General features: G+C 52.0%; 1 long non-coding RNA gene across 16 annotated transcripts; it reads left to right on the top strand.

Annotated features, from left to right (window-relative positions):
• The first annotated feature begins 816 nt into the window (after nt 1-816).
• On the top strand, nt 817-18223 carry LOC123618361 (uncharacterized). 16 transcript variants are annotated; one of them, XR_012510990.1, is made up of 5 exons: nt 936-1436; nt 2186-4027; nt 4392-4519; nt 6021-8112; nt 9818-18223. It is a non-coding gene; the product is annotated as an uncharacterized LOC123618361 (long non-coding RNA). The 16 variants fall into 16 exon arrangements; XR_012510993.1 differs by having other exon boundaries at nt 2186-8112; nt 9818-10220; nt 10971-11061; nt 12098-18223; XR_012510991.1 differs by having other exon boundaries at nt 2186-8112; nt 9818-10220; nt 10971-11069; nt 12098-18223.
• The last annotated feature ends 558 nt before the right edge of the window (nt 18224-18781 follow it).

Genomic DNA, 18781 nt, shown 5'->3' with positions numbered 1-18781 from the left:
AGACAAACACAAAGCAGGGAAGGAGCAGGGCTGTGTGGAGAAGAGGCCGAGAAGGTGACACTTTAGCATAGACTAGGAGAGGGTGAGGGAGTGAGCTAGGGAGACAGCTGGAGGAGGAGTGCCTAGGCAAAGGGAATGTCAGGTGCAAAGGCACTGAGGCAGGAGAGAGCCTGGCTGGCTTAAGGAGCATCGCGGAGCCTGTGGAGCTGCAGGAGAGCTTCAGGAAGGGAAGCCAGAGGAGAGCAGCCCTGCCAACCCTGGTGCTGGCTGTGCTCTGAGCAACAGGAACAGAAGGATGATGTGAGCAGGCAGTCACGACACCCCTGGAGAACAACGATGGTTCGTGGTGGCTCAGACTAGAAGGTGGTGAGAAGTCGCCAGGTTGGGGACACATCTGGAAGGTGGAACTACAGGGTTTGCTGACAGACTCAATGCAGGTTTTGAGAGAAAAAAGGCAGCCAAGGATGACTCTGGAGATTTTGAGCTGAGTCCCTGGGAGGATAAAGCTGTCGTTTCCTGCGTTTGGGAATCTGGGGGCAGGAGGTCAGGGCCGCCGTGGGTGCGTGCATCTGGGAGACTCCTGCCCGCGCCCTGAGTGCGACACCCAGCAGGCAGCGGGGTGCAGCGCCCCGGGGCCGGCGGCCTGGGCCGGGCGTGTTTGGGGGTTGTCAGGGTAGTACTGGTATTCAAAGCCCTGAAACTGGGTGGATTTCCAAGGAGTGAGTAGATGCAGGAGAGAGAAACTCCACCAGCTCCGCCCTGGAGACGTCCAGGGTTTCTGGGCTGGGAGAGGAAGAGCCAGCAAGGGAGGTGGCCAGAGGGTGGGGAGGGAGGGGCAGGGCTGGGAACCCCGGCCGCCTCCGAGGAGGAGAGAGAAGCCCACCACGGAGGGGGACTTCTGTGAAGGCCTTCCGTGGCCTTGGTAGGGGGTTTCTGGCTGCTGCTGTTTCAGAGCTGGGACGGGAGACTCCGAGCTGACAGAGGGGGGAGCACGGGGTAGCGTCCGGGACGGGAAGGGTGCAGGTGGCGGCAGCGGGGCAGAGACACTAAGGCGGCAGGGGCACGGTGGCGCCTGGGCTACCCGCGAAGGGAAGCTGCTGCCACGGAGAGGGCAGGAGGCTGGACTCGCCGGGCTGGGGTTATGCGAGCAAAGAACTCCCTCTGGGAGAGGGGCCGGGGTGAGGGCGTGGGGGAGGTGACGAAAAGGAAGGGCTCTCGGAGGCGAGGCTGCGGAAGTGCGGCCGCGGTTCTGGGGGAGCTGGGGCCGCGGGGAGGAGGCGGGAGGCGTGGGCTTCGGGGCCCCGGGGGGCCAGGGCCCCGCTGGGCGGGGACACGCCCCAGGCGGCCCGCGGACGGCAAAGGCCGAGCGGAGCCCCTGGAGCCCCTGTCTGTGCCTCAGTCGCCTCGTCTGTAAAACGGAACCCGACTGCCGAGGGGTGAGTGCGGCGGGAAGGGCCGGTCCCCGGGCGCTGCGCGGGCGTCACAAGCCCTGGAGGAGCGTCAGCGCTGCCGCCGAGCAGGGCCTCGCGCCGGGGTGGGGGGTGGGGGTGGGTGCCGAGAGCTCCCGCGGAAGCGCAGGCGCGCGGGCGGGGCGGAGGCTGCGGGGGGGGGGGCGGGGTCCGGGCGGGGAGCTGGGGGTCCGGGCGCCCGGCGGGCGGGCAGCTCCCTTCCTGCGCGGCTCCCCCAGAGGGCAGTGCAGCATCGCCTCTCGCCCCGCGCACTCCCCGCGGCGCGGAAGCTGGCTCTTTCTGGAATCCCTCCACCTGCCGGGGTTGGATTCTACTCCGAAAGCTCCCGTTTTTCTCCATTCCGGGGTCCCTAGCTCCGGATTTAAAGCATCCAGGGCCCAGCGCGGCCCTGAGCTGCTCTGTGCATGTTGTCTGACGGAGCGTCACAGCAGCCCCGTGAGGTCCGTACTGCGATCACCTCCGTTTTACAGGGAAGGAAACTGAAGCCCCGAGAGGTCAAGCAACTTGCCCAAGGCCACACAGCTAGGAAGGAAAGGGCTGAGGTTCAAATCAAGGAGGATTTGCTCCCAGAGCTGGGGTTCCAATCCCCCCACTCTGCTGTAGGCATGCACATGCTCCCTGTTACTGAAACGGGGTCCCTGTCCCCGCTCCCACCCACCTGCTTGTTTCCTTCTTGGCCCTGGCACCATCGGTAATCTTGTAATCTTTATTTGTAGTGGGCTTTACAGCCAGCGCCGCCCCCCGGGCATCAGCTGCAAGACAGGGACCTGGTCTGTCTGCGCAGGGCAGCCTGTGACCACCGCTGACCGTGGTCGGGGCTCACACCCTGGACCGGCTGACGGCACGTGTTCACAGGAGGAGAGACCCGCACTCCTGGCACACACAGGGCTCCCTCGTCCTTTGGATCTGCCCCTCCTGCCTCAAGCCACCACTGCTGCGCTGGAAGTTGGAGATGCAAGGATTCCACCAGGAGGGTGCAGCGCTCACACCTTTCCAGGCCAAACGTCGTGCTCCTGGGAGCCCAGCCCCTGACAAGTGGGAAGAGAGCCATGGGTGGCCCGGGACCACTGTGTCACGTCCACGTCCTCGCCATGTCTCTGGCTCCCCCACGACCCCTGCCCTTCCTCTGGGTGGTGGCTGGTCCCCTCCATGGTCCAACTCCCAATGGGGCCCTGCGCCCTGGCAGAGGGCAAGAAGTGAGTGTGCTCGGTTCCACGTGCCCCCCAGAGGCTCAGGGCCAGCTGGGAGAAGGGAGAGGGGAGAGGGGCAGGGACCCCTGGGAAGAAGCAGAAGAAAACAGAAGGCGAGGCTGGGGGAGGGGGAGGAAAGCAGCTGGAAGGACAGAGCGCTCCGGAGAGGGAGAGGTGAGCGCGAGGAGGCACTGAGGGCCTCAGCAGCTTGGCTCCTGAGTGGATTTATTATTTACAGGATATTAATTGCTAGGAACAGATTGCAGCTGTAAACCCTCTAAGTGCCAGCTAAACGCCTCGGAGCACACCCTATCCGTGTAGGACTGGGAACAAAGCCCCACGTAAACACCTCCTGAGGTGTGGAATCTCTGGGTGACTCAGGGACCGCACATCCAGATACCGGAGTTGTGAAACCTGAATCCCTGAGTAGGCTGTGCAACTGTCTCCCGGCCCATGACAGTGGAATGTTGACTTACTGAGCGTGAGTCATCGGCAGCAGCACCTCGGAAAATACCCAAGTCACCCCAATTACTGCTTTATCAACGGCCACCATCGCTCCATAACCCAACCCAGTGAAACTGGAGAAAAGGCCAGCTGAGCCTGGCCGGGGGCATCTAGCCCTTGGCGCAGATGGTCTTCCTGGCAGGAGCCTCCACCGTCATGCCAAGCCACAGGCCCTGTGTGGTCGATGTGTGCAAGGTGTCGGCCCCATTTCACAGCCATGGACACTGAGGCCCACTGGGGCCAAGGCAGAGAACACCGAAAGAGGAAGGCTGTCTGGAAGAGGCAGTGGCCTCAGACAGCCCAGGGTGGGAGGGTGTGGGGGCAGAGTTGCAGTCAGCCACATGTCACCCTCTTGGCACAAGGATGGTGACCACCCGTGGGGGTTCTACTCAGTGTGGGCACCTGCCAATGACGACACTTGCGTTATATCACCCACCTTAGCCAGTAGGTGCCCCATTTCTGTTTCAAAGATGGAGAAACTCAGGCACAAGGAGATTGTCGCTTGCCTAGGGTCACTCAGCTAACAGGCAGCAGCCCTGGGTCAGACCAGCCCTAACTGACTCCAAGTCCACCCTCCTTCCAGGATGACCCGCTGCCTTTCTGTCCTGACGTGAAGGTGGAAAAGCTGAGCAAAGGAACATCCCTGTCTTAGCGGATCCGCACCAGTGCTTGCGTACACGCGCGCGCACGCACACACACACACACACAGCCGTGCGCATCCGCAAAGATGTGCCCTGGGAGCATCTGCACGGCCTCCTGCCTCCAAGCCTCTGCAGGCGGCGAGCTGGGCCTGGCCTCGTAGAGCCGGGAGGCTGACTACGGCGGGCCCACCCACGAGCCGGGAGCTCTCCATGCTCTTAATCAGTAAGATATGTTTCTGGAAGAAAAACCACATCAGCATTTTTATTTTCAAGTTCAGACAAGGTTTTTTTTTTTTTCCCCTTCCCAATTTTCCCTTCGCATGGGTGAGGCTAATCCTCTTGCCTTGACTGGCAGGTCTTTAGACCTCGTCGTGCACGGAAAGGAGCAAAGAATCAGTGACAACAGCACAGGGACTTCTCTCCTTCCTCCCTTTCCCAGATCTCAGTAAGAACAGTCTGTAATTACGATGCAGAACGTTTAAAAAGTGAGAGCGAATCTGCAGTGGGCCCGGCAAACACCTGGGACGTTCGAGGAGGGCTCTGGCCCTTCCCCTGTTTACCCTACAGATTCTCACCTCTCTTCCCAGGGATGTGCCCCGTGGGCTGGGGACAGGTGGTCCACAGGTAGACACCCCCCGCCCCAGGAGCAGGGAGGGGAAAGCTCGACACCAGCCCGACCTTGGGAGAAAGATGAACCAGGATAATAAAAGCAGAGGTAAACGGGGTGGGGAAGCGGGGAGTGGGAAGGCGAGGGAGCTGGGGTGTTCCCGGAGGGCCCAGGTGTGGGCCAGGGCTCCCAGAGAAACCGCACAAGCAAAGAAAATGAAGATCGGGAAAAAGCCTCTCTTTCAAGAGTAGGGAAGACTAACCATGGTTACAGAGTAAATATTAGAATTTCCTCCGCTGCTTCGTGCGTTTCGGAATATATTCAAACTAAAAGTCTCTGCTTCTGGAACTGAGCCTGACTTATACTTAATAAAAGCGGTGCCGGGGGAGGGGGGCAAGTTCCTCGCAGTGAGTTTGTTGGGTATATGTTTGGAAGCAGCCCCTTCGCCTGGGGCAGAACTAACCAGGTGAAGACAGAAAGGCAGCTGCAGGCAGAGCTCCTAGCGTGTGTAACTCCCCGAGGTGACACAGAAAATCCAGTCCGGCGGGGGTTCTTCTGGGATACTCAGCAGGGTGACTCTTCTTTGTGGGGCCCGTTCCAGGCATTGCTGGGTGTTTGACACCCCGGTTCCTGCCCAGTAAATGTGAAGGGACATCCCTTAGTGGTTGCCAACGACTCAGGCTCCCACGCGTTCCCCAGCGCCCCCTGGTGGGGGTAGAGGGTACTGCCAGCTGAGGATGTGGGGGGGATCAGGTGTGTGTTTGTGTGTGCGCGCGCGCGCGTGCGTGTGCGTGTGGTGGGGAGGCAGGGAGTCGCGAAGGATGGTGGCTAGAAATGAGGGTGTGGAGAGGCAGGCAGAGCCTAGCTCAGACTGCCTTGAATGTCATCCTGGGGAGTAAGCCACCCTCTGGGGGAGGGGAAGGACGTGGCCGACTTGCACCCGGGAGAGAGCACTTTGGCTGCCAGGGGCGGCGTGCGTAGAGGGCATTAAAACTGAAGACAGAGGCCTGGGAGTTTCTTTGTGGAGAGGCTCAGTCACAAGTTCAATTTATTTAGTAGACATAGGGCTGTTTGGATTTTCTATTTCTTTTTGTGTCCATTTTGATATTTCATGTGTTTAACAGAAATAATTTGTTTTCCATTTGGGGGGGCATAAAGTTGTTCATTTTCCCTCATAATCTCGTTTCCCTTTTAGTGTCTGTAGGAGCTGTAGTGATGCCCCGTCTGTCTTGCTGATGCTGGCAGTTTGTGGGTTTTTCCCTTGAGCAGGCTCACCGGCGGTTTATCAACTTCATTGATCTTTTAAAAGAACTAGCTTTTGGCTTCACGGATTTTTTTCTACTGTTTGCCCATTTCCTGTTTTATTGTTATTGTTTCCTTCCTTCTACTTACTTTGTGTTTCATTTGCCCTTCTTTTTCTAGCTTCTTATGGCGGAAACTTAGGTCATTGATTTTAAATCTCTCTTCTAACAAAGCAAAAAGCCTCCAAATTTCCCATAAACACGACTTTAGCTGCGTTTCAAGCATTTTCACATACAGCCAATCCTTGAACAACACGGGTCTGAACCGTGGCAGTTCCATTTATACTGGGATTTTTTTTTTTTTTTAGTAAATACTCCAGTACTGCAGTATCCTTGGTTGGTTGAATCCACAGATGCAGAACCGTGGATACAGAAGGATGACAGTGGGACTTGAGCATCCGTGGGTTTTGGTATCTGAGGTGGGTCCCGGAACCAATGCCCCATGGGTCGTGGATACCAATGGATGACTGTATCATGTTTTACTTATTCAGACATTTTAAATTTGCTTTATAATTTCTTCTTTCACCCACATGTTATTTAGAATTATGCTTTTTAATATCTAAATATTCATATATTTTCCAGGTATCTTTTTGTCATGGGTTTTTAACTCTGTTATGGCCAGAATTTAATTCTGTGTGTGAAATTATACCTATTTTATATGATTTCAAGCATAGAAATACTACATTAGGATAAAATTTTGTGAGTAGAATGAAATGGAAGTGCAGATTCCAGAAGAAAAAGTAAAAATATTATTTCCTAACATTAAGAGAAGGCACTTTAATTTTTAAAATGGATTGTTGGGAGCCACATTTTTCTTTTTTCTTTTTTTACTGAAGTATACTCAGTTACAATGTGTCAATTTCTGGTGTCCAGCACAGTTTCAGTCATCCATATGCATGTGTATATTCATTTTCATATTCTTTTTCATTATAGGCTACTACAAGATATTGCGTATAGCTCCCTGGGCTCTACAGAAGTTTGTCTTTTATCTATCTTTATACATAGTAGTTAATATTTGTAAATCTCAAATTCCCAATTTATCTTTTATCATCTTTCTCCCCATAACCATAAGACTGCTTACTATGTCTGTGAGTCTGTTTCTGTTTTGTAGGTGAGTTCATTAGTGTCTTCTTTTTTCTTTTTTTAGATTCCACATATGAGTAATATCATATGGTATTTTTCTTTCTCTATCTGGCTTGCTTCATTTAGAAGGACAATCTCCAGGTCCATCCATGTTGCTGCAAATGGCATTATTTTATTCTTTTTTTATGGCTGAGTAGTATTCCATTGTATAAATACACCACAACTTTTTCACCCAGTCATCTGTTGATGGACATTTAGGTTGCTTCCATGTCTTGGCTATTGTAAATAGTGCTGCTGTGAACATTGGGGTGCAGGTGTCTTTTTGAATTAGAGTTCCCTCCGGATATATGCCCAGGCGTGGGATTGCTGGATCATATGGTAAGTCCATTTTTAGTTTGTTGGGGAATCTCCATACTGTTTTCCATAATGGCTGCACCAAACTGCATTCCCACCAATAGTGTAGGAGGGGGAACCACATTTTTCTATATTTCACTTCTATTAAAATCATTTAAAGGAGTCATGCGACAGTTCTCTTCACAGCATCTCTACTGTTTGTTGCAAATTAGATAATTTGTAACTATAAAGACTTAAGGTGAAAAAACATATCAACTTGAAATGTTGTAGGTTTTTTTCAAAGTTACTTTAGGGAAATGCGAACAAAAAATTTGAAGACAACTGAGCTAAATATGACTAAGAGGGTATCTGGAATTGCAGAATTTTTTTAAGGTGAGTGAAAGTTTGGCCTGTTGGAAAGGAAGCAAGAACGAAGGGGAGGCTGCAGATGTGAGAGGACCGCCTGATCCTGAGATCCCTGTGGGGTGGAATGGATGGCGTGTGTGGAGGGACCCAGGTGGGATGGAGGAACAGGTGGGTGCAGGAAGGCTTGCGGTCTGGTAGTGAGAAATGTTGGGAGTTCCTGGGCCCGGACGAAGCAGAAAGTGAGGGGAGGTGGTGGGGCTGAACACTGGCGAGAATGAAGGTTTGCAGAGCTGCCGTGGGTCCAGGGTGCCGACAGTAGTGTGCGTGTAGTGAGATGGGACACCGCTGATGCTCTCTCACAGGCCTGGGTGTCCCTCTGGGCACTTATCACAGCTGCACCTGCGCTTTTTTGATGATCTGATTGACATCTATCTCCCTCAGCAAACTGGGAGCGGCATGTGGGCCACTGTCTGTCTAGTCCCAGCACCCAGCCCAGTGTCCGGCTACCTGTTGAAGGGAGGGACGGCTGACAAGGTGTCGGTGTCATCAGAGCACAGCCCTGTGAAAGCCACGATGAGCCCTGGTGACTGTTTCCGAGATGGCAGCTGCTTTGCAAAGGTACCAGATTCACCTCCCTTCCCTGGCACCTCTCCTGAGTCAGTGGTCCCGACACATGGAACGATCTAGGGGATGGCTACAAAACCCAAGGATTAATGGAAGGTGCAGATTAAGGTGAACCTAAGTCCCTCGATGGCTTCCTGGAGGAGGAGAGTGTTATGGTGGCTCAAGAACATGGGCAGGACTCAGGAGGACAGTGAGAGGAAGGACCTACAGGCGTCCCGTGGGAGGAGGCGGAGGGGGGGCTGGAGCCTAGCTCTGCCCTCTGCTGCCCGAGCGATGCCCCGCTTTGCTCCTGGCACCCACCCTGCGGGCGCCCTGGGGGGACCACACCCACCCCGCGGGCGCCCCGGGGGGACTGCTGCCGTTTGCTGAGCACCCTGTAAGAGCAAACTCAGAACTGGGGACGGCTCCTCGGTTCGCAGCTTTCCGCTCTGCCCGGCTGCCTCCTGGGCCCTGCGCCGTTGGTTTGCCTCATGTAACGCACCTGCAGCCGCCAGGGTGAGGATCTCCTGCTGGGGGCTCCCCGCCGTCTCAGGCCGTGGCCCAGACTTCTCTGGGAGACACACGAGGACTCCGCAACAGGTGACCCTTCAGCATCGGTGAAGCAGGAAGAAGTTCCCAGAGGTGCTCCTTCCCGGCTCCAGGCTGGTGCACACACACTGGCTCCCTCTCAGAACAGCCTTCCAGCCCACGCCCACCGTGAGCTGCCGCCAGAAGCCTCCTCCAGGAAGCCTTCTCTGAACACCCTTCTGCTCCCACGGTCGCTCTGGGCCCGGAGCTGTAGCTCCCTTGCTCACACGTCTGCCGAGGACAAGGGCCGAAGCGTCTCATGGCTTCTGCCTTCCGCAGATGCTCAGCGCTGAGCTTGCCGTAACGCAACACCAGACGGGTGGCTTAATAACCGCAGAAACCCATTCTCTCTCAGTCTGGGATCGAGGTGTCGGCGGGGTGGGTCCCCTGCGGCCTCTCTCCTGGGCTTGCAGGCGGCCGCCCTCTTGTGTGACCGTCCTTCTGTGCACACGTGCCCCTGGGGTCGGTGTGTCCACATTTCCTCCTCTCACACGGACACTCCCGTTAGATTGGACTAGGGCCCACCCAACCGGCCTCACTCTATTGAAATCACCTCTTTAAAGGGCTTATCTCCAATACAGCCACATTCTGAGGTGCTGGGAGTCATGGCTTCAACATTGAGTGTGGGGGTGGCGGCTGATTCACCCCTAATGGTGCCAGATCCACAAGGGACAGCAGACACCGTCCCTGCTCTTACTGGCCTCCTAGCCCAGTGGGGATGCAGACGGTCAAACAAGAAGCTACCCTGGGCCGGGTGGGCAGCAGTGCCAGCTACGGGTCCCTTGCCCGCTGGCCCAGCTGCTGCAGCCCCTCCCCCGCCACTGCGACTCCCTCCCACCCCGCTCTCCCGCAGCAGTCAGGGTCCGTGGCGACAAGGCCCTGGCACGTCCCTCCTCCTGGACCCTCAGATAGGGTGATGGTTCATGCTGCGTCAACGTGACTGGGCCTCGGCGTGCCCAGACAAGGGGTCAGACATGACTCGGGGTGTGTCTGGGCGGGTGACTCACGCTGGAACCGGCAGTCTGAGTAAGGGAAGCAGGTGGTCCTCCCCCCTCCCCAGGGAGGGTGGGCCCCGTCCAATCGCTTGAAAGGCCCGAATAGAACAAAGAGGGCTTCTCCCCCCCCCCCCCAGGGTGCCTCGAGCTGGGACACGGGTCTTTTCCAGCCTTTGGACTTGAGGTGAAGGCGGCTCTTTCTGGGAGTCGAGCTTGCAGGCATCCGGGCCGGACCTTACAGCCCCAGCCCTGCTGGGGCCCCCGCACGCCGCCTGCAGATCCTGGGGCCTGTGAGCCTCCGCGACAAGGGTGCCGACTCCTTCAGTTCACCTCCTCCTGCGCGTGCAGGCATCCTCTGGTTGTTTCTCTGGATGACCCGGAAGCAAAGGTGCCACACCCGCCTTGCCATTTTACAGACAGAAAGACTAAGGCTCACAGGGACCTACCCCAGGGCATGGAGGCTCCCTCGCTCCTTTCCTGAGCCCCAGGGCTGCACCTGCGGCTTTGTCCCGGCCCCCAGGAGAGCGAGCCGCTCCCTGGGTAAGTCGGTCCTGCCAGGCCCTGGCCTGGCCACAGTGCATGCACATGTATTTCCACCAAGGGCTTCCAAAGCCCCCTGCTGCAGGGCCCTTTACTGAAGGGAAGGCGCTCCGGGCCCCACACCCTCCTCCCTCTCTGCTCCACGGCCCCCTGGCCTCCTGCTCAGCTCTGGAATCCGGTGACGGGTGGGCTCCCTCAGGTCTCCCCCAGGTCTCCCCCCTGACGCCCTCCCCAGATGCAGCACCACACATGTATCCCCAGACTTCCTTATCCTTTAGGACATTTAAGCCCAATGCATCTGCCCAGACAGCCCTCGGCCTTCACAAGGGGGCTGGGAGATGCAACGCAGCCCCTCTAGCAACCATGCAGGGCTTGACATCACAACTCTGGGTGTTGTGACAGCTCCTGCCAATTGTCCCCCCATCACCCACACTTCCTTCTTCCTGTGGTCAGGGACCCACGCACAGCCACCCAACTAGATACCACGTGGCCCAGCTCCACGCAGGACTAGATGTGGCTGTGGGGCTAAATCCTCGCCCGCAGGAGGGAGTAAGAGATGTGTGCAGACCGCTTCCTTTGAGAGAAAGTGCCTGCCCTCCACTCTTCTCCTTCCCAAAGGCAAGAAATAGTCACCCAACTTCAACTGTGCACACAGAGGTGACACCCCAGGAGACGGCAGAGCAGCAAGGCACGGGGGAGCCCTGGGCTCTTGGTACCCACCCCCGCTTGTCTGTCTGCCTCCAATAACAGGCCATGTATCCTGTGAAGAGAAGGAAGCTTCACTCCTGCTGGGCCGCCATATCTGGGGGTCTCTCTCTATAGCGGCTCAACTTGCACCCAGGTGAGCAGGTGAGATTTTTTCTGTGTGGAATATAAAATACAGAAAAGGATACAAAACGTAAGGGTACAGCTCAGTGAGTTATCACACAGTGAACACACCGTGCAGCCACTATCTAACGTCTCGTCTGATCTGCTTATGAACTTTATGGAAATAGTCACACAGCCGTCATTGGCGTGTGGCTTCCTTACTCGACACTGGCAGCCTCACCCGCTGGGAGCGGCTGAGGTCACTGCCGGAGCCCCACGCCACGAGTGTATCACCACCGCTCTCACCAGGACACTGCCGATGACACGTGGGCTGTTTCCATGTCTCGGCTGTCACAAATAACGAACACTCATGCCTCATCTGTGTCTCCGGGTTCACATACGCGTAGATTTCTGTGAGGTATGATCCCTGCGGTGGAATTGCTGGGTCATACGACGTGCTTATCTTCAAATTTAGCAGCCAAGGAACCCCAGACTGTTTCCCTAAGTGGTTACGGGCGGCACCGACTCCCACTCCCACGGCGGGGTTTGAGCTCTGTCTGCCCTACATCCTCATCAGCGGAGCACATGGCATTGCTGGTCTTTTTATTTTCAGTGCTCTGGCGGGCAGTCGTGGCGTTTCATCATGGTTTCGGTTTTCATTTCCGTGATTACTAATGAGATTAAGTACTTTTTCCTGTGTCTGCTGGTGAAATGGGTGTCTTCTGGGTGAAGTGCCTGTTCAAGTCTTGTCCCCATTTCTTCCAACTTTTTAATTGATACGTAGAGTTCTTTACATAGTGGGGATATGAACCCTCTGTCAATCACAGATGTTTCAAATAGCTCCTCCCACTGCCTTTTCACTCTCTTAACGATGACTAAATTTTTTAAAAAGCCCATTTTAATAGCTTTTGTCACATGGTTAAGAAATCTTACCCTAAGGTTGTAAGGCTCTATTTTCTAGAATTTTTTTTAGCATTTTTGCTTTTTCATATTCAGATTTACACTCTGTCTAGGAATTGGTATTTTTGTATGGTACAAGGTAGGGGCCAAGTGTCCTTTACCCTCTACAGACGTTCAGCCATCTCAGCAGGACGTGTTGAAGAGCTGATCCTTCCCCGCCGTGCTCTACAAGCCGCTTAAAAAGCACACCCAGTGTCCACAGGTGAGGGTGTTCCTGGACTCTGCTCTGTCTCCTTGCTCTGTGTACTTATCCTTGGGCCAACACCACACTTTTTAAGGAATCTTACCCATCATTCTTCTTTCAGGGAGTCCTGGCTGTTCTTGGCTTTTTAAATTTCCTTATCCATTTTAGAATTTACTTAAAATATTTAGTTTCTAAATGTTTGTTGCTGGTCTGTAGAAATTTAGTGGAGCTTTGCATATTAACCTGGTATTCAGTAACCTCCCTGTATTCGTTTATTTGTTCTGATACTTTATGCACAGGCTTCTGCACTAGCCACATAAGCGATCCCGTCCGAGTTCTTCCTTCCAATGGTTACCCTCCCCCCTCCTTTTTTGGATGTATTTCGTTGGCTGTTTTAGCTTCCCAGTGTCAGGGTGAGTGTAAGTGCTGAATTGTGACTAACCTTGCCTTAAGGTCAAGAGGAAACATTTCAACATTTCTTAATCCAGTTTGGTATTAGCCGAGGGAGTTTTTGTAGATAATTCTCTATCAGAATAAGGAACCTCCCCCCATTCCTAATTTGCCAAGACATTTTAATATGATTGGATGTTGAATTTCACTGTAAACTTTTTTCTCTGCATGAGTTATGACTTTTAATTTTTTTTTTCCTTTTAGAGGGGAGGTAATTAGGTTTCTTTCTTTTTTTAATTTTTAGAGGAGGTTCTGGGGATTGAACCCAGGACCTCCTGCATGCTAAAGCATGTGCTCTACCATGTGAGCTACACCCTCCCCGATTTTAATTTGTTAATGCAGTGACATTTACTACTTTAAAAAAATGTTAAACCAGTGTTGCATCCCTGAAGTATACAGTTTGTTTCTGACGTGTTTAGGGTCTTTGGTCTATGTTCATGCATGAGACTGGCCTTGCCTTTTCTTTTCTCCTAATAAACTTTTCAGGTTTTGAAATCAAGATTATTCTGGCCATGTAAAGGGCTGTGGTGTCCCCTCTTTTCCTGGAGGAGTGTGTGTAGGGTTAGCAGTGCTTCTAAAATGCTGGTAGAACTTGCTGCTGAGGCTTTGTGAGCCTGGAGTCTCCTCTGTGGAAGTTTTAAAGATTAAATATTTAAAGTAAGATATTTTGTGTGTTTTGCTTTTTTTTTTTTTTTAAAGGAATCTGTCCATGTCCCCTCAACGTTCAAATTTATTAACATAAAATAATCACAATATTCTTTTACGGACTTTTAACGTCCACAAGCTCTGAAGTGACCGTGGTTTTCTGGGTGCGCTGTTTTCTGCGTTGGCCTCAGCACAGCTTTTTCAATTTAATGTATTTTTCAAAGAACCAATTTCTGGCTTAATTTTTTTTTTTAATATTGCGATTGTTTCCTGCTTAATTATTTTCTGGTGTCCTATTTATTCCTTTATTTCCCTTCAATTGTGGCTTTAGGGTTCTTTTCATAACTGCTTAAGATAATGCCTAGCTTATTGGTTTTCCGCCATCGTTTCTCACATGTGCACTGAAGGCAGTGAATCTCCATCTGAGCATGGCTTTCGCGCAGCCACAATCTTTGATGTGCAGCATCTTCATGAACAGTCAGTTAAAAATATTTCCTAGTTTCCAGTTCTTCATTTGGACCCTTAGGCATTTGAGAAACAGTTTCCTTTCTTAAGTTGTGGGGATCTTCCAGCTGTCTTCTTGGTACTGACATGCAGCTAGCTGAAATGGTAAGGAACCTCTACCCTGATTTAGGGTTGGAATAGACTACGTATGACTCTGATCCTCTGAACTCTGCTGAGACTTAACAGCACAGCAAAAGGACCGGTTTCGGTAAACGGTTCCACATATATTTTAGAAGAATGTGTGTTCTGCACTTGTCGAGTGTAACGTTCTACACGTGGCAAATACGGGCAACCTCACAACTGCACTGATCTAATGTTTACTGTCCTCACTGACGATTAGTGTCTGCCCAGCTCATCAGCCACTAAGAAAGGACAGACCCCTGCACGCTGATCGTGTGAGGACTGCAGCCCATGATGCAGATCGCGGCACGGACACCCACACGTGGTGGTCTCCAGGGGGCTGGCTGGGAGCAGGTGACGGCCGAGGCCCCGGGGTGGGGGTGGGGGAGACAGGCTGGCAGACAGACCCGCCCCTGGAAGCGCACACAGCTCTCCTCCCCTCTGCTGCTCACAACCCCTACTTCCAGGAAAGAAGAGAGTCTTCGAAGGAAGTGGTGGTTGTGTGAATTTTCCCTCGCTGCTGCCTTCTTGGTGACATTTTCAACCTAAGGCTTAGTTTTGACTTTCAGGTGTTATTACCAAAAACTGCAACACTCACCTTTTCCGCTTAGGCTGTAAATATGGACCTTAGAGCATGTCACTGTGCCCATGTCTCTTAGTGGTTCATTTCAGATACTTTCAACTAATCCCTTTCATTGACGACTCCTCTCCTGTGGCTGAACGCAACCACTCATTTCTTCATTTCAGTTATGTTTTCTTCGGTTCCTGAGTTTTCATTCAACCCCCTTCACAGTGTGTCCCGTCTTCTGCTGACATCTTCCCTGTCAATTTTCAGTCGTGTCTTTCGTCTCTTGGAACGTTTTCAACACAGTCACGCTAAGTTTCTGTCGCTAACTCCGTTCTCTGCTGCCCCTCCACATTTCTTTTGTTCGTTGCCACGCTGGTTTCTTCTGATTTCCCTGTCATGCTGTCTCCTCTCCTCAGGGCACGTTTCACTGAGTGCTAGAGAACATGCAGGAAAAGTTATACGAACACTCCGAGATCTAACACGATGTTATCTTTTTCCGAGGAGATTTGAGTCGTCAGGAACCTGGGGCGGCAGTGCTCCGGACGCTGGATGGCAGGGCTCACCCCGGTCACTGAGACCCAGTGTCTGGGAGAAGCTACTTCGGCTCCACTATTGTTCTTCCCAGGCAGCCCCCTGGGGCCCCAACCTAGAGAGAGGGAGGTCTGCCAGGCAGTGGTCGGTCACCTGGGCCCCTCTGGCTGTGACACACACGACCCGCAGCCTCTTTGATTCTTCTCTGGTGAGAGAGCAGCCCAGACGCCAGCCTGGTGACTTCTCACTCTGTCTTGTTCTCCCCCTGGTACCTTCAAATAGTTTGGCTTGCTCTTCATCTGTCTTCGGGGAGTTGCGGTCAGAATCACCTCGTTAACCATCACTGGGTTTGGAAGTGCCCTCTCCTTTTCTAACACACGTACTCTCGGAATTCATGCCAAATCTTCTTTAGCCCCTTAATCTTGTCTTCCTTCTCTGACCCCCCCCAAGGTCTGCAACCTGAAGTGCAGACAAAGCTTTTCTGCACCAGGACATTCCCTGCAACACTGATCCCAGTGAGAAATACAACCCGGAAGGCCCAGTGGTAACAGGATGGTTAGGGCCACAGTGGGACGCTTCGAGGCAGCAGCCATTGAAACGTGTATTTGTGAGATTTGGAAAAGTTCTGTAGTACAGTGTTAAGCGGAGGCTCTCACGTGAGCTGTATGCTGCAGTCCGCCCACAGCTTCGAAACAGTGACTCCAAACACGTACCTCCAGTACCGACCAGACAAAACACACCTCGGATTCTTCTTCACATTAAGCTTCTCCACCTCAGGGAGAGCCTGACCATCTCCCCAGCTGTGCGAGCAAATCCGAGGAGTTGCTCTTGGCAACACACTCCCCTCCTCAATGACTGATCCAACACAGATCAGCTCAAATCCCTGCCTCCGCCTCCACGGCCACCACGCTCGGCCAAGCCACCCTCATCCACAGCCCGAGACCCGGGAGGTGGGTCTTCTCAGCCCTCTGCTGAACGCGGTCAGCACCTTCCCAACGCACCTGGAGGGAAACGCAAATTCCTGCGTGATCTGCCTCCTGGTCCCCCCGCCCGCTGCCCGCATGGCCCTAGACTGTGTGAAGCCCACCCAGCCTCTGGCCTCTGTGCCCAGTGCTCCCCCAGCTCTTGGTACAGTCAGCACCTTTTCAACCTTCTGGCCTCGGGTCAGGTGTGGCCGCCTCAGGATGGACACCCTGTTTCCCGTCTATATCCTGACCTTCTTTATTTTCTTCATGCTGTTTTCTCCAATATGTGATGTTGTTTTTATGTCTGTTTACTTGTTAATTTTCTGCCATTCTCATCAGAATGTAAGCTTCACGACAGAATGACTGTGTCTCTCGTTTACTGCTGTATCCCCAGGATCTGCCAGTACACTGCTCCAGGAGGAAGCAGGCTCAGAGTGGTTAAGCAACCTGCTCAAGGCCACACAGCGGCAAGAAGTTGGGCTGAGACTTCTCCCCACGAAGCTCCCCTTGCTCTATGTCCAGAGCCGCCACCGTTCAGGCATATCTACTACACTGACTTTCTGTGCCTCCGGAGAAAGAAGCTAAGTTTGTTCCCTCATTCTTCCCCTACTAACTAACCATGGCAATTAATCACTAAGCATTTACTGCTCTGGGACCCCAGGCATTAACCTCTGCGACTCAACTTCCTCATCTGTATAATGGGGTTAATACTGTGTAATGGCTCTGAGCATTAAATGATTAATATTGTTAAAGTGTTCAACACATTGCCTGGCACCCAGGAAGCATTACATAAGTATTTGCTAAAGAAGTGAAGTGCATTTCGTGAGCGCCTACTGGACGCCCAGAGCTGCGGGGACGGGGCCGCACAGTGCAGTGTCTGTGCGCCATCAGACGCGCTCCCGTCGGACACATGATGAAGGTGTCGGAGGCTTAACAGCGCCTGCTGCAGCAGTGAGAACTGGCCTCAGTGAATGCACCACGTGGCAGGCCGCGGCCTAAGCATGCCAATACGTTCACTTATCTTCATCCTCGTGGACTCCTGCAGGTTGGTGGTTCCGTAAGCCCCATTTCAGCGATGAGGAAATGGAGGCACAGAACTTACAGAATCTTTCGTCTGTCACAGGTGAAAGAGGGGGGCCTGGAACCCCGGCACTCACTTCAGAGCTTACGCTCCCAACCACAAGCTTTACAAAGTGGTGGGAAAAGGAAAAAAAAAAGTGGTGGTAAAAATTATACCCACGCTAGAAAACACCACATAAGCTCTTGCTTAACTGAAGTAACAGAAGCATAATTTCATGTGTAAATGGAGAATGTGTACTATATTGTTTTAATAGGAAGAAACGTTTAACTTAATGCTTAACTTAAGGTTTCAAATAAGCCAGGATAAACAATTATCAAAACCTTCAAAAAGTCATTTCCAGTAACACAGTAATTGTCTTTGGTTGTGACGAAGAAAGTCTGATGAATGAGTTAACACCGGAACCATTACATTTACAGAAAAAGCTTACCTTTAAAATTCACGTAAGTTAGAGATGGCAAATCAAATTTATATTGTCAAGTGCCACCTAAATAACATTTGACCTGAAAAACCCAAATAAACATATTAAAATGTGTAGGGAAGAAGACAAGAGATATTCTATCATATAAACACACGGGGAAAGATGTGAATTTTGAAAAACAAAGTTCTTAATTGATTTTCTGTATTCAGGCGACTGTAGATGAGGCGGTCAGAACCTTGGACAGCACCGAGAGGGTTTCTCCTCCCAAGGGCCGGTTTTGCAGTAGATCCTAAATGTTAAGGTCCTTCTTTCACTCCTCTGCACCATACAATTGTCTTAATTTTACTGCCTCCCACATATAAATGAATTCTTTTATGTGCAGAACTTACTGACGATGAAATATGCATGTTTAGAGTCGGCCACATTTGTCCCAACATCTGTTTACTCATTCATAGGATCATTGCTCGTATAACTCACAGAAACTGAAGGACACTATAAAACCATTTAAGTAGCATTTAAGTTCCAGCTATTGCCATCAGTGCTGCACATCAATGCCTTCAGAAATTAATGGACACAAGATATACATACGTAAAATCTTAATTTTTGATTAAAAGTTTACTAGTTGGCAGCCCAAATGACCTCAGTCATCCCTCTACATTCCATTTTGCAAGGCCGCTAACTGTTAGCACTTTCCAAAAAGCATGGTGGTTAGAGGCAGAAGCTACTGAACAAAAGTGCATCCAGCATTAGCTTCCCAAGAAAAACCAACCCACGAGATGTATATGGACACTCTAACAGTCTGTTACTCAAATTGTGAAAATAAATATTTTTGAAATAATAACATCCATTGTTAAGGTTTTCAAAAAAATCATTCTGCAGATACTCAGACTGAATGTCAAATAGAAGTCTTTCTCTGCTTTTAAAATAAAGAGGCTAAAAAAGTGAACTGCTTTGTCAGTCTGCTCTTGAAAGCAGTAATACGGTCACAAAACTTGCTGTGACCATTCTGTCTCTTCACAAATTTTGTAAGGCTGGCCTGCCTTTTTTTTTATTCTCCTTCTAAATGGCTGATTGAGGTGGTGCTTTAATCCTCTGCAGCATGTAAAACAAGGTTCTCAGAAGCTCCAAGTCCGCTGGCAGAGGACAGGGGAGCGGTTGTGCTCCAGAATTAATCTGTCCAAAGGCATCAAAAGCGGCCACAATGCCGCCATCAGCATGTTTTCACTGTGCAAGCCCCACATTTCCTATTTAGAAAACACACAACCATCACCCCATTCTGTGCTCTCACAAGGCCGCCTTTTATTTATTCGTGTTTGTTATTATGTGGC

The sequence above is a fragment of the Camelus bactrianus genome, chromosome 12, assembly GCF_048773025.1.
Source record: "Camelus bactrianus isolate YW-2024 breed Bactrian camel chromosome 12, ASM4877302v1, whole genome shotgun sequence".
Lineage (NCBI taxonomy): Eukaryota > Metazoa > Chordata > Mammalia > Artiodactyla > Camelidae > Camelus > Camelus bactrianus.
The sequence above is the reverse complement of the archived record's forward strand: the minus strand, read 5'-3'. Positions and strand labels throughout refer to the sequence as shown.